Source organism: Rattus norvegicus, chromosome 11, assembly GCF_021556685.1.
Source record: "Rattus norvegicus strain SHRSP/BbbUtx chromosome 11, alternate assembly SHRSP_T2T, whole genome shotgun sequence".
Lineage (NCBI taxonomy): Eukaryota > Metazoa > Chordata > Mammalia > Rodentia > Muridae > Rattus > Rattus norvegicus.
The window spans coordinates 98,123,437-98,137,957 of NC_141544.1; the positions used below are offsets into that span (position 1 = coordinate 98,123,437).

General features: G+C 41.0%; 1 protein-coding gene across 4 annotated transcripts in view; it reads left to right on the forward strand.

Annotated features, from left to right (window-relative positions):
* Nucleotides 1-14,521, forward strand: part of Fgd4 (FYVE, RhoGEF and PH domain containing 4) — a 153,825-nt gene that overhangs the window by 56,830 nt on the left and 82,474 nt on the right. Inside the window, exon 1 of one of the 4 annotated variants that reach the window (XM_087575451.1) lies at nucleotides 5,303-5,464. The gene's annotated coding sequence lies outside the window, so the exon portion shown is untranslated. 4 annotated transcript variants of the gene reach the window in all.

Sequence of the window (14,521 nt, forward strand, 5' to 3'; positions counted from 1 at the left end):
TGGTGTAGACATCTCGTGTAGGATTGGGTGTTCCAAGGTCTCTTACTTACTCTCTACATATCGTCCAGTTGTTTGTCTCTGTCTTTGTTCCCATGTACTAAAAGAGGAAGCTTCTCTGATGGTGGCTGAGTAAGGTACTTATATGTGGGTATAACAGCGTGTCCTTTGGAGTCATTTTTTCCTTTTTTTTCTTTTAGCAGAATTTGTTTTCTCTCCTAGGCCCATGACCTAACTAGTCTCAGGTTCTTGGCCACCATAGCAGTGATCGGAGTGAGTTCCAGCTCATGGAGGAGGCCTTAAATCCAATCAGATACTGGTTGGTTACTGCCACCGTTGGCACCAGCATATCATACCGGAAGGTCACCATTGTAGATTTCAGAGTTTATAGCTGGGTTGGTGTTTACATTTCTCCTCAGGTCGTGTGCAGAGTGCCTTCCAGTACCATGAACACTAAGTAAGGGGTGGAGGCTCTAGCTAGGCACCAGCTTGACTTATTTGTTGTCTCTAGCAATGGGGACTAATCATCAGTTAATTTTGTAGAGCCACCAATAGTTTTTTCTTGGCAATAGCCTGAGTTGTTTGGGGATTTTCTGTGGGATCATTTGGCCAGTGACTAGTTGGTTAATTAGATGGAACCAATTCCTGACACTGGAGGATTCATTTGGTGACGAGAGATGTCTAATTAGGGCTTTGTCTTTCCCATTACTTGGTTCCACTTAGATTTCTTCAAATATGTATGTATTTTAAGATGCTTCTACTGTATTAGATTTCCATCTGATCTCTCAAATTATACACTCTTTCCCCTACCTTAGTTTCTTCCCTTCCCACTAGTCCCTTACACTATACCTAACCTCTATAGTTCTGTGGATTGTAGAGTACCTGTCGAAGACTAACACCTAACATCCACATACAAATATAAGTGAATACACTCCATAATTGTCTTTTGGGGCCTGGGTTACCTCACCCAGAATGACTTTCCCTAAATCTATCTATCTATCTGAGAATTTCATGATTTAGGGGTTTGTGTTTTTGTTTTAGCAGATGAGTAATATTTCATTATGTAAATATACTATATTTTCTTTATTCATTCATTCTGCTAGTAGACATCTAGGCCTTTTCCAATTTCTGGATTTTATAAAAAGAGTAGAAATGAATGTGGATAAGCAAATGTCTCTGGAGTAGGAGGAGGTATCCTTTGGGCATATGTCTAGGATCGGTATAGCTGGTTCTTGAATGAGATCTATTTCCAGCTTCCTGAGGAACAGCCATGCCAACTTCCATAGTGATTATGCAAGCTTGTAATCCCACCAGCAGTGGGTGAGTGGCCCCCTTGCCTTACATCGTCGCCAGCATGAGCTGTCATTTGTTTTGTTCATCTTGACTATTACTGGTAAAGATGAAAACTCAGAGTAGTTCTGATTTGCATTTTGCTGATGACTAAGGAAGTTGAACATTTCCTTGTGTGGTGTGTTTGGTTGTTAGTTATTTTGAGCCAATTATGTTTCATCTTTTGAGAACTCTCCATTTAGTCCCCTTTTCAGCTAGGTTGTTTTCTTGGTGTCTACTTCTTTGTTGTTAATTCTTTAAGTATTTTAGATATTAACCCCCTATTGAATTGTAATTGGTAAGATCCTTTTCTATTCTGTAGTCTGTGAATTTGTCCAAATGATGGTGCTGCTTGCCATATGGAGGCTTTTCAGTTTCCTGAGGTTCCATTTATTAATGTTGCTGTTGGTGCCTGTGCTTTTGATGTCCTTCAGAAAGCCCTTTCCTGGGTTAATGCCTTCAAGACTAATCCTCACTTTCTCTTCTGTCAGACTCAGTGATTCTGGCCTAATGTTGATATTCTTGTCCATTTGGAGTTGAGTTTTATACAGAGTAATGAATATGAATGTATTTAGTTCCTTTCACATACAGCCATCTGTGTTGATCAGCACCATTTATTGAAGATGCTGTCTTGTTTTCCAGTATAAATTTTTGGCTTCTTTGTCAAGAATCATGTGTCTATAAGTATGTGGACTTACATTTTCATCTTAGAAGCCATTGGTCAATGTTTCTGTTTTTAAATCAATTCTACGCTGTTTGCATTGCTATGCCCCTGTAGTGCAGTTTAAGGTTGGGGATGGTGATACCCTCCAACAGTTCTTGTTGTGGTCAGATTGTTTTAGCTATTCTGGGTGTGTGTGTGTGTGTGTGTGTATGTGTGTGTGTGTGTGTGTGTGTGTGTGTTTACATATGAAGCTGAACATTGTTCTTTCAAGATCTCTAGTTATGTTGCAAATATGATGGGGGTTGCACTGAATCTGTAGTTGCTTTTGGTAAGATGGCCATTCTTACTATATTAATGCTACCGATCCATGAACACAGGATTAAATAATTTATTGCACAAGTCTTTCATGATTATAATTATCCCTAGGTAATTTGTGTGTGTGGCTATTGTGAAAGGCTATTGTGTTTTCCCCGATGTCTTCTCAGTTTGTTGTCATATGTGCGTAGGAAAGCCACTGATTGTGTATGTTAATTTTGTGCCCTACTACTTTGCTGCAAGTGTTTATCAGCTGTAGAAGTTTCCTGGTGTTACTTATGTTATAAAGTCATATCTGCAAATGAAGATGCAAGGAATTCTGGGAACAAGTATACCTGGTTAGTGTGGAGTATAGGTCTTCTCTACAGTGGTTTGCATAACAAACATTCTAAATCAATGAAAGTAGCAGAACCTATTTATTTAGAAGAATTCATCCTTGTGCTGACACTACTACACTGTGTTAAAGGGGTTTATGTAAAGAGATAATTAGTTTGTATATAGCATGAGTGTGAATGCATAGTTAACTAGACAGGTAACTCCTAGGGACAGTACTGAAAAGCCTAGAATCCACTTCTGTCTTTGTTTGTATTTGTACATTATCTACTTGTAGACAGTTGGGTTTCCATTTGTTTTGTCAGTTAGTTTGAAATGTGAGCTGAATCCAGAGTCCCAGTCATGCTAAGCGTGCAGTCTGCCACTGAAGTCTTGGTGTAAGTTCACCTCGGTTTAGCTGTCACTTTCCTGAGAATACTGTGGTTTTCTGACTTTCATCTATAAAGGAAAAGTGAATGCAATTATGCCATAACTTGATAAATTGGCCTGTTTGTTTGTTTGCTTGTTCGTTTTGTCCTATTTTTGAGACAGTATTTCTGTGTAGGCTTTGCTGTCCTGGAACTCACTGTGTAGATCAGGCTGCCCTAAAACTCAGAAATCTACCTGACCCTGCCTCTTGAGTACTGGGATTAAGGGTATGCATTATCACCGCCTAGTTTAAATTAACTTCTTAAAGCTTGTCATTTTATTTATATGAACAGTCAACCTTTTAAAACTCATAAACCTCATTTTCTCTTCAGTAAATGATTATAAAATCATAAAACAATTTTTACAATAAGTAAGGGTTTAGTGAAATGTCTCATAGAAAACCTAAGAAGTACCTGGCACAAAGTGAATGTTAGCTATTCACAGAAAAGAAAAGCAAACCTGAGTCTGTAATTTAAGTTTGCCATGGAGGCTTAGGCTGTTTAGGAGACAGAAACATTTGACTCTTGACAGTGGTAAAATTTGACAGGGCTCAGTGGTGGTGTAAGCAGGGCTAATTTTTTTCCCCCGTTCAGTGAGATTTAAATAGACATGGTAGGATTTATACAGAAAATAAGGGCAATTCAGACTTCTCTTTGGCTTCTCTTCAAGCAACACTAAAAGGATGCAGCAGGTGACAGCCATATATATATATATATATATATATATATATATATATATATATATATATATATATATAAATTGTATATTGTACATACAATATTAAGAGAAGAAGGGATCATGAATCTGAGGCCTAGTGTATCCAACACTGTATGGGTTGGAGGGAAAGAGAGTGAGAAGGAAGTGATATGGTTATGTTTTAATTAAAAAAGAATGTAAATTTAAATGTATATTAAAATTTTTCCATCTGCAGAAAACAAGCTATTCCTTAAGTGCAAACAGCCTGTAATGTGTGTGTTATGTGTATGTGTGTTACTGACTGTTGATGTGCTAAACATATGCTGTACCCTTAAGCCGCATCTCCAACCACATTAAACATACTTATAAACAGTTATAATTCATGTTATATGATTAAAATGTTAAAATGATTGCCATGAGATCCTGCCAAGCAGGCGCCATTACTAAGAGTCTCTTGTGAATGAATAGCTCTGGGGAAGAAGAGGGCAAATGTCTGGATCCTCCTTCTGATGTCCTTCTGCTGGGCTGTCAAGGGCCTTTGCCATCCCACCATTGCATGCACAGTTAAGCCTGCTCTTGTAGTGACTGAGGCATTCTGCAGTGAAGTACAGACCTTGACCAGGGTTACTTGGGAGGAGTTCATTAGAAATGAGCTGGGTATGAAGGTGTTCACTGCAGGGAGACTGTGAATGAGGCCAGCATAGACTTCAGAATGAGCTTGGTTTGCTTGTTTGTTTGTTTGTTTGTTTTTTCCCAAAAAAAGCTGGTTTGTCTCACTGCACACCAGTGTGTGTGTGTGTGTGTGTGTGTGTGTGTGTGTGTGTGTGTGTGTGTGTGTGTAATTTTCATGCATGCAAGACGTGAAGACCATTACATATGTGGGAAAAGAGTCTATTAATCTGTCATCTTTCTGTGATATCATAAATACTTTAATTCAAAGAGGCTTGGATGTTTTATTTACTTTTAGTTTTTCAAGGCTGTAAGAAAAAAAATTAAAGTCCTTTCCCAATTGAGTAATATATACACACATATATATTATATATAATATATATTGTAATATATATATTATGGTGAGCAGTAAGTATTTTTACCAGTTCATCTTGTGAAATAAAACCTCTTTCTTCAGGAAATTGTTTTGTACTGTGTAGTAATTCTGCACAGTTTATTCTCCGAACATCAGTGTTCTGTGCTAAAAAAAGAAAGTTACAGTAACAAAATAGCACTTGGGGTTCATTCAACTTGAGACATTAATCTTAGTTTCCAGAACTCGAATCTGTAGCAGCTCTTGAAGGGGAGGGGTGGGTTGGAGGGGATAGGAGAGCAACTCAGGAGAGGAGCAGCTGTGTTCCCGTAGCCTGTCCCGGGGACTGTTGCTGGGTCAGGCACAAGTGGGTTTATAACCCATCCCGTTCGCAATTGTACTTGAAGTTTCTGTGCTGCTCCACTGCTTACTTCACTATTATAAGTAGATGTCTCTCCATTCTCATCTACTCCCTTGAGTGACACAGCAGTCCAGCCCCCAGGGAGGTGTAGCAAGTGATACACGGGTTGTCCTTACACAGTGAAGCCTAAGAATGCCTCAGTCTGCAGTGCATCCGCAGAACGCCAGCCAGTTCCCCACTATTAAGCCAAGAGGTTTTAAACACATGAGCAGAGGAAAGTCAGCTGTTTTCTTACTAAACCCGAGCGGACTGTTCCTGTGGAGTTGTGTCCACTGATGAGGTATGTAGGTGCATTTTCTAATGTATCTTTCCATGTTGTTTTTTACTGTGTGGATTGGTGTAGAATCCATGTGCCAGGCCAGAGTTTTGGTTTTATTTAAAGTTAAAAATAAGCCTCGCCTTGTTTTTTCATGTACAGGATTAAAATAAGTATTCCTTCACAGCATTTGTCTTTTTTAGGAAGCTTTCTCTCGCTTAAGAAAACAAAAATTTGTTTGGTTAATAAAAAACAGAAGTCAGCTAAAATACTTGTTCAGCTGCCAAGAGAAGGAAAGCAAAGGACCAGGCCAGTCTCTCCTTTTGCTTCTGTTTCTGGGATGAGCAAGGTTAGACATGTTTCTAGTAGAAAGAGGATGTGTTGGCCTGTGGGTCACACAAAGTCCAGCAGCCTCGGTCTTGTCTGGATGGAGAATTCTGAGGAGTTGCACGTCCCTTGTTTATGCATGTCAGACACAGCTAAGACTTCTTTTGCATTACTTGTTTATTACTCTTAGTGGTAGTGTGAAGTCCCTGTGGTTTCCTCACATATTCTAGAGAGTGAATTCATAAGAAACTAAGTCTTTTAAACAGAAATGAAATTCCACTATAAAGTAAAAGCGTAGTCAGTTAGCCAGGCATGGTGGGGCATCCCCTTAATCCTAGCACTTGGAGAAGAGAGGCAGGCGTTATCTCTGTGAGCTCAAGGCCAGCCTAGTCTATGAACAAAGAAACCGTGTCTCAAAAGACAAAAACAAAATTGTAATCATGTGATAGGAAGTATCTCCTAAAAATATTGTTCTAAACGGAAATGCAAAGCTGACTCTGATAGCTAGACGGAGGCTTGCCGTGGGTCCCCAAACTATATGGTGAGAGAGAGTGTGTGTCCTCAGCTATGTAATGAGAGAGAGCATGTCTCCTCAAGCTATATAGTGAGAGGGAGTGTGTGTGTCCCCAAGCTATATAGTGAGAGAGAGCGTGTCTCCTAAGCTATATAGTAAGAGAGAGCGTGTCTCAGTAGCATCCCTTCCTCCCTGCCAAAAACCCAAACAGCAAAACTTTGAAATCTGGCCAAGAAATGATTATATAAAGCTTTAACCCCAGCACATTCCAGCCAGAGGCCTTAGGGTCAGGAGTTCAAGGACAGCCTGTGTTACACGAGGCCTTGTCTCAGAGGAGGAGAGTTGAAGAGCTGACTGTTCCTCCAGGGGACCCAAGTTCAGTTTCCAAGATCCATGTCAAGCATTTTGAAATCTATCTGTAACTCCAGCTCTATGGGATTCAACGTCAGCACACACATGTGAAAACACACACACACACACACAGAATTGAAAAAGGAAATAGAGACTTTAAAAGAATGGTGACATGGGCTCATTTCTTCAGCTATTTTCTTTCTGTTGTGTGGATAGAACCATATATTCTCCTGAAAAATGCCGGATGAAGGGAAACATAGCTGGGAGTTCTTGAATTTGCTAAAATTCTCTTACTTGTGGCAACTCTCCCTCCTTCCTTCTAGGTCAGAGACACACTACAGAAGTCAGGTGGGGCTGATTCCACTAGAACTGTCCTTAGCTCCGAAGGACCCCATGTCAAGCCCTGCTCTTCTCCCTTCCAGACAGAAAGCAGACTTCTGCTTCCACTTCTCTTGTGTGACATTCAGGGCTTCTGTAAGGGCTCACAGGTTGCCATGGTAACTCCACTTGTGAAATTTTAAAAGAACAAATGCAGCAAAAAGGAAGTAACTTCTCTCACTCCATTTATTAAGTTCTGTTTTTCTTGAAATAACTTCTATCTTCAAGCAGTTTGGTATGGTTAGAGCAAATCTGCATTTCCTTCTGGAAGGTGGTTCTGGGGTAGGGGGGACCAGTGTTGGAACAGCCAGCATTGACAGACAGCACTGTGGAGAAGGGGCATGGCAGCAGTGTGGCCTTCATGGTGGCCTTACACAAGAAACCTAACTGAAGGATAGTAGCATTTCCTCACACATCAGTGGGTGATTCTATTTCTTTTAAGTTGCGTAAAGTAAATATGTGTATATGTACTTAGTGTCATTTGTACCTTTTATCATATTTTGTTTAAGGTTTTTTTTTTCTTTCTTGTTTTGGTTTTGTTTGATTGGTTTGTTTTCATTGTTGTTTGGTACTTTTGAGGCAAGTTCTGGCTATCCTGGAATCGGATATGAAGACCAGGATGGCCTCAAACTTACAGCACGGTCCTCCTGCTATATAGAGTGCACCTGCAATTTTGGACTTTGCTTAGTCTTTTTAAATATAATTTAAATGTGTGTGGGTGTTTTGCTTGCGTGTATTTTCGTACATCCCTTGCATACCTGGTGCCAGAGGAGGCCAGGAAAGAGCATGCTGAGTGAATCAGTAGGAGTATGGTGCAGTTCTCTTCAGCGGTGGTAACTAGGTCTTGTTTCTTTGAGCCTTGCACAGGTTAATTTTATTCACTTATTTTCTGTGGTGTGATGTGAGTTCATGAGTGCAACACAGCAGGTGCTGTGATGTACATGTAGGGTCATTGGTCAACTTGGGAGTTGGTTCTCTTAGGCTTGCCCTGTGTCATGGCTAAGATTAGTTGCCAACTTGACATACCTGGGAGAAGAGAGCTTGGAGGCAGGGTCACAGGGGCCTGTACTTTACATTACAGTAGACAGTAAAAGACAAAAACCTCAAGAATTATCTCTGTGTGTGTGTGTGTGTGTGTGTGTGTGTTTGTACACGGGTAAGTGCATGCATGAATGGGACATGTGAGTTACTGCCATGCAGCTCATTTTGGTTTGCAGAAGTGCATAAGGAAAGACAAAATGCAGATGAACCCTGGTGGCGGGGAAGTGAACTAAAGTCAGCAAGACTTTAGCTGAAGCCTGTTTACAGAAACTGGCTGGCTAGGATTTTAGCAGCTGGAAATCTAATTTGGAGAAACTTACCAGAAAAACTAACCAAAAAATCAAATATAAAACAAATGAAAATCTACAAAGTCTGGAGAGATTTCCTCATAAAAAGGGATATATTTTTCCTTTTTGCAAAGAAGCACTGACATACTCCTAAAAATTGGCTTTTTGCAAAATGGGTAACATCATAGAGTTTGTTTTTCTTTTTTCAGAAGGACTATGATCTCTTTCAATTCCTAGAACACTTCTGACACTAAACTGGAGAGTTTTTCCAACTTTAAGTCTCCAACCCCTCCTTTGACACTAATCAGGTGTCTCATATTTTAATTTTGATACTAAGATCCCCTAGAGTTAGCCTCAGAACCCAGAGGTTAAATACACAGGACCACAAAATTGCTTCCCCTTCTGACCAGTTGGATGTGTGGGAGGTTCTGTTACCTGCTAAGGTCAGTGGCTTGGTAGAATGTCTCACAGAACTTAGAAAAGCTCTATACTATCAAATATGGTAAAGGCACAGAAATGTGTCAGGACATGGGCTCTTATGTGAGGATGCTTCACCTCATATATGTATGCAAAAACCCCTCAAAGCTCTGGTAAAATGTCATTGAGCGGTTCAGTCATATGGACATGACTGATTATTAATTAACTCGACCTCCGGTTCTTCTTTCTTGCTAGAAATTGTGAAGGAACAAGATTTGAAAATTTTTAATTGATCTTTCTGCCAAGGAGCCCCATCTGAGGCTATCCAGGGTCTGACTTTATGAGAACACAAGAGGCTCCTGTCACCCAGAAAACTTCAAGGGTTTTTGCAACCCACTATTAGGAAGAGGTGATACTACTGTTTCTAAGAAATTTCTAGAAGATGCTATTGACAGAATCCAGAGACAAGGATTAAATACTGTATATTTCTGGGGCACAAATACATTCTTTTTGTTTTTTTCTTTTGTTGTTGTTGTTGTTGTTGTTGTTTTACACTCTAGATTTTATTCCCCTCCTGGTCTACCCTCCAACTATTCCACATCCATACCTCTTCCTGCCTCCTGTCTCCACAAGGATGTCCCCACCTCCCCAGCCCTCACCCCACCAGACTTCTAAACTCCCTGGGGCTCCAGTCTTTGAGGTTTAGGTCCATCTTCCCTGACTGAACCCAGACACATCAGTCCTCTGCTATATATGTGTTGAGGGCCTCATATCAGCTGGTGTATACTGCCTGGTTGGTGGTTCAGTGTCTGAGAAATCTTGGGGGTTCAGGTTAGTTGAGACTGCTGGTCCTCCTACAGGGTCATCCTCCTCCTCAGCTTCTTCCAGTTTTTCCCTAATTCAACCAGAAGGGTCAACAGCTTCTGTCCATTGGTTGGGTGCAAATAACTGCATCTGACTCTTTCCGCTGCTTGTTGGGTCTTATGGAGGGCAGTCATGATGGGTCCCTTTTTGTGAGCACACCATAGCTTCAGTAATAGTGTCAGGCCTTGGAGCCTCCCCTTGACTTGGATCCCACTTTGGGCCGGTCATTGGACCTCATTTTCCTCAGGCTCCTCTCCATTTCCATCCCTACAGTTCTTTCAGACAGGAACAATTGTGAGTCAGAGTTTTGACTTTGGAATGGCTACCTCACTTGATGCCCTGTCTTTCTGCTGAAGGTGGGCTCTATGAGTTCCCTCTCCCACTGTAGGGCATTTCTTCTAAGGCCCCTCCCTTTGAGACCTGAGAGTCTCCACCTCCCAGATCTCCAGCACATTCTGGAGCACCCCCGCCCCGCCCCAACCCAATCTCCTACCTCCTGAGGTTGCCCATTTCCATTCTTTCTGCTGGTCCTCAGGGACTCAGTCCTTTTCCCCCTTCCAATACCTCTTTACAACCCTCCACCTCACCTCCATCCCCTTTCCCTCCCAAGTCCCTCCCTCCCTCTCCCTTGTGATTGCTCTCTTCTCCCTCCCAACTGGGACTGAGGTGTCCTCACTTGGGCCTTCAGCTTGTTGAACTTTTTGAGTTCTGTGGACTGTATCTTGGATATTCTGTACCATTTTTTCTGGGCTGATATCTGCTTATTAGTGAGAACATACTGTGCATGTCCTTTTGGTCTGAATTACCTCACTCAGGATGATAATTTCTAGTTCCATCCATTTGCCTGCAAGACTTAGGATGTCCTCATTCTTAATAGTTGAGTAGTACTCCATTGTGTAAATGAACCACATTTTCTGTATCCATTCTTCTGTCATGGGACATCTGGGTTGTTTCTAGTTTCTGACTATCACAAACAAGGCTGGACATAGTGGAAATGTGCCCCTGTGGCATGGTGGGGCATCTTTTGGGTATATTCTCAAGAGTGGTATTGCTGGGTCTTCAGGTAGATCTGTTTCCAATTTTCTGAGGAACCTCCAGATGGATTTCCAGAGTGGTTGTACCAGTTTGCAATCCCACCAGCAATGGAGGAGTGTTCCTCTTTCTCCACATCCTCACCAATATGTGTTGTCATCTGAGGTTTTAATCTTAGCCATTCTGACTGGTATAAGTTGGAATCTCAGGGTCGTTTTAATTTGTATTTCTCTGATCACTAAGGACTTTGAACATTTGCCTCTCATTCATTCAAGATCCCTTTGTTGTGAATTCTCGGTTTAGTTCTATATCCCATTATTTTGATTGGATTGTTAGTTTTTTGATGGTTAGCTTCTTGAGTTCTTTGTATATTTTGGATATTAGCCCTCTATTGGATGTTGCATTAGTGCAGATATTTTTCCCAATCTGTAGGTTGCCGGTTTGTCTTATTCACTATATCCTTTGCTTTGCGAAGCTTTCTAGTTTCACGAGGTCCTATTTATCAATTCTTGATCTTAGAGTGTGAGCATTGGGGTTCTGTTTAGGAAATTTCCCCCTGTGCCAGTGAGTTCAAGGATCTTTCCCACTTTCTCTATTAGATTCAGTGTATCTGATTTTATGTTGAGGTTCTTGACCCACTTGAACTTGAGCTTTGTGCAAGGTGACAAATATGAGTCTATTTTCATTTTTCTACATGCAGGCAGCCAGTTAGTCTGACTTTTCCCTTCTACCTGTGAGGAGGGATCCATGCTTGGCATATAAATATTGGCTGTGACTTAAATGTGGTACTATGAGCCCAAATAACTTCTTGTAAAATGTTAGCAAATCTATGTGGTACCTACCTTTTCTAACTTCGGCAATATTTTAGCTTAATTGTTTAAAATCATAGGTAGGATTCATGTCATATAGCTTCCATTCTAAATACTAATTTGATTAAAGACAAGAGCATAGTTCTCAGCTTGAGGGCGTTCAAATTTAGTAGAAAGTTTAAAACTTCTAACCCCTGGGGCCCACCCCCATCTGAGAGTTTGATGAAACAACTTAAGGCTCAGGCAAAGTGTAGCCATTTCCTTTTTAAGTGTTCCATAAGTGAATCTAATGGTCGTGATTGCTGAGAACCACAAAGTGTAGTTTTCCCATGCAGTACATATCTCAGGAAGATACTTACAATAAACATAGAATACAGTCTAAAAGGAGCTACACAAGGCAGGTTTAGGGCAATAAGAGAATAAATGTAGCACTGCTGTTCTACTGAGTGTGTGTGGAGTTGGTTGTAAGCTCAAGTGAGTTATGCTGCTATTAATGAGTTCCAGGATACCCAGAGACTTGTACTCACCCAAGATCAGCCTGCTAGTTGGGGCAGAACCAGGATTATAGAATTGTACCATGGATTGATAGTTCATTGCTCTTATTATTTAGATCAGGAATGGTATGTAACCTTTTATATAAAAGGATAGATCATAAGGACTATGTCAATACAGTGAAGAGCAATACATGCATCATAAATGAATGTAACTGTCCTCCAGTAATTGACAAAAGAGATGACTAGCAAGAACTGGTCTGTAACCTGGACACTGCAGACCCATGACTCTACATGTTACAGATCCTCCTTGGTACTGTCTTTGCTGAACTGGTGCAAGCATTAACCTTTTCTCCAATATTTCTCATCCTTTGATAGGAGGGAAAAAATGGCATATATTCCATGTATGGAGAGAAAACTGTCATGAGCTCTGTGGCGCTAGATTTGAGTAGAATTCTTAAAATGAATTTTAAATCTAAATTCACCCTGTAGACATTCATTATTATCTTGAGTTTTTTGTTTGTTTTTTATTTTTATTTTTATTGGATTTTTAAATTTACATTTCAAATGTTATCCCCTTTCCCAGTTTCCCATCCATAAGCCTCCTACTCCATACCCCTGCCCCTTCTTCTATGAGGCTGTTCTCCTACCCAACCACCCAACCCTTCCCACCTCCCCACCCTGACATTCCCCTACACTGGGAGGTCCATCCTTGGCAGGACCAAGGGCTTCTCCTCCCATTGGTGCCCAACAAGGCCTATGCTACATATGTAGCTGGAGTCATGGGTCTGTCCATGTGTACTCTTTGGATGGTGGTTTAGTCCCTGGAAGTTCTGGTTGGTTGGTATTGTTGTTCTTATGGGGTTGCAAGGCCCTTCAGCTCCTTCAATCCCTTCTCTAATTCCTCCAATAGGGACCCAATTCTCAGTTCAATGGTACTCTGTGAGTATTCGCCTCTGTATTTGTCATGTTCTGGCAGAGCCTTTCAGGAAACAGCTATATCAGGCTCCTGTCAGCATGCATTTCTTGGCATCAGCAATACTGTCTGGTTTTGGTGGCTGTGTATATATGAGCTGGATCCCCAGGTGGGGCAGGTTCTGAATGTCCATTCCTTCTGCTCCAAACTTTGTCTCTGTATCTTCCCCTATGAATATTTTTGTTCCCCCTTTTAAGAAGGACTGAAGCATTCTCACTGAAGCATTCTTTTGAGCTTCATGTAGTCTGTGGATCCTATCATGGGTAATCCAAGCTTTTGAGCTAATATCCACTTATCAATGAGTGCATACCATGTGTGTTTTTCTGTGCTTGGGTTACCTCACTCAGGATGATATTTTCTAGTTTTATCTATTTGCCTATGAATTTCATGAGGTCATTGTTTTTAATAGCTGAGTAATATTCCATTGTGTAGATGTACCACATTTTCTGTATCCATTCCTCTGCTGAAGGGCATCTGGGTTCTTTCCAGCTTCTGGCTATTAAAAATAAGGCTGCAATGAACATAGTGGAGCACGTGTCTTTGTTATATGTTGGAGCATCATTTGGGTATATGCCTAGGAGAAGTATAGCTGGGTCCTCAGGTAGTTCAATGTCCAGTTTTCTGAGGAACCTCCAGACTGATTTCCAGAATGGTTGTACCAGTCTGCAATCCCACCAACAATGGAGGAGTGTTCCTCTTTCTCCACATCCTCGCCAGCATCTGTTACCTTGAGTTTTAAAAACAATTCTAAAGCTCCATTTAAAATCTGAAATTATTTCTTAAATTTGGTTTTATACTACAATACGGTGTTTCTAATGATTTTTGTGATTGGTGCTAGAGTCTAAAACAATATTTGTTATTCACTCTTTAAAATCACTGTGCTACACATAAATCACATGTAAATGTGATGAGTGGAATCTTTGTTAGTATATAACTATATCACAGAGTTCTCTCTTTCACAGACACCTACAAACACACACGCACACACACACACACACACATGCGCGCGCACACAGGCACACGCGCGCGCACACACACACACTCACACACACACACACACACACACACACACACACACACACACACACACACACACACACACTACCCATTAGTGGAACTCTTGCTACCTTCTAGTCCCAGGCCCATTCCATATAATCATCTTGACCTGGAAACAGGGCTGCTTATGATATATATTGAGAGCAGAAACTGGGAGTGGAATCAGTTTATCAGAAACTGCAGCCATGTAGCTCAGACCTAACAATCATGGGAATCTGACATAGCATGACCCTGGATTCTAGAGAGAATTCATGGTAGGAACATTTTGTCAGCCTCAGAATTGAGAATCAAGTGTAGGTCAGAAGTGGGAGGATCAGAAAGTATCCCGGAAATCTGAGGACCTGGAAAATAGGCCGGCAAGGGGCTCAACGCTGCTAACAGAGGAAGTAACCTGCATTGTGCTTCCGTGTGTTGTGATATCCCAAGTCAAGACTGGACTGCTGTCAGCATACATTCCTCGTGAATCGTTAATAAATCATTATTAATAAATACATGCGTGTTCTTTGCTATGCATTGTTATTAAATTATTAAATTGCAC